At 35.4% G+C, this 1,232-nt stretch overlaps 1 pseudogene; it reads right to left on the reverse strand.

The window, feature by feature from the left end:
- Positions 1 to 881: 881 nt before the first annotated feature.
- LOC145405908 (5S ribosomal RNA) lies at positions 882 to 999 on the reverse strand (annotated as a pseudogene).
- Positions 1,000 to 1,232: the final 233 nt, after the last annotated feature.

Consider the following 1,232-nt stretch of genomic DNA (forward strand, 5'->3'; position numbering starts at 1 on the left):
ATCGATTTTTTTTCGGATAAAAGATACTGTAATAATATGTAGGATACATGGGAACAGTAATGTACTCACCCATCACCCATTTCTGGCGACGTCTAGCTCACCACCACCACCAGCACCCCAAGAGCCACTCAACCATCACCACTTAATACTGTACACTGTAGTAACTACGTGTGTAATTGAACATTTGTAACTGTAATAGAAACTCAGTTTAAATAAATCTTCACTCAAACTTAAATAAACCTTCACCAAAACAATTACGTAATTCACATTAACCAATTCGAACAATTAAAGTCTTAAACCTAATTGTTTTTCCATATTTTCTGTTTCCTTATTCATTCATTTCTACATCATCCACATCATCTCCCACATCATTCAAATCTTCCGAGGTGGTGGATGCAGGGCAGGGCGTGGGCAACTCGCCAGCAGGGGATATACAGTATATGCAACCATAAACTAACGCCCGCCGTGTTTGGATTTTCGGATAGATTTCAGATTTTTGCGGTTAATCGAAATGAGAACGTTTTAGTAAAACTTACGGTTAATGGCACATAACGGTTAAAAGAATTTCGGATAAAAGAGACTCCATTGTATATATATAGAGAGATAGATAGATAGATAGATAGATACCGTATATATATATATATATATATTTATGTAGATAGATAGATAGATAGATACCGTATATATATATATATATATATATATATATATATGTAGATAGATAGATAGATAGATACCGTATATATATATATATATATATTTCATTCATTGCCAGACGCCATGTATCCCAAACGGGGTGGCCAAGGGCTTAGAGTTAATTGTTTTACAGGGAGTGGCACTAATCCTCCACCAACCCCATTCGACACGTAGGGAGAACGTTATGCCAACAGCATCTGGTGTTCCCAGGCGGTCACCCATCCAAGTACTAACCAGCCCAACGTTGCTTAACTTCTCTGATCGGACGGGAAGCGGTGTACTGAACGTGGCATGGCTGTTTTATATATATATATATATATATATATATATATATATATATATATATATATATATATAACACTTTGTGCAAACAAGGAAAGAAGCAATCACTAAAGTTCAGAGGCTTCAGAAACGATGCCCTGCCAAAAAAAAATTTTCAAAATAAACCTAAAATAAATAGTCGTTTATTTTGAGATGCTAGAAACTTTGCTTTTAAGACAATGGGAAATATTGACTGAGGAAGACAATTCCAGAGT

The sequence above is a fragment of the Coenobita brevimanus genome, chromosome 68, assembly GCF_032717465.1.
Source record: "Coenobita brevimanus isolate Jiangsu-jjx chromosome 68, ASM3271746v2, whole genome shotgun sequence".
In the NCBI taxonomy this organism is placed as follows: domain Eukaryota; kingdom Metazoa; phylum Arthropoda; class Malacostraca; order Decapoda; family Coenobitidae; genus Coenobita; species Coenobita brevimanus.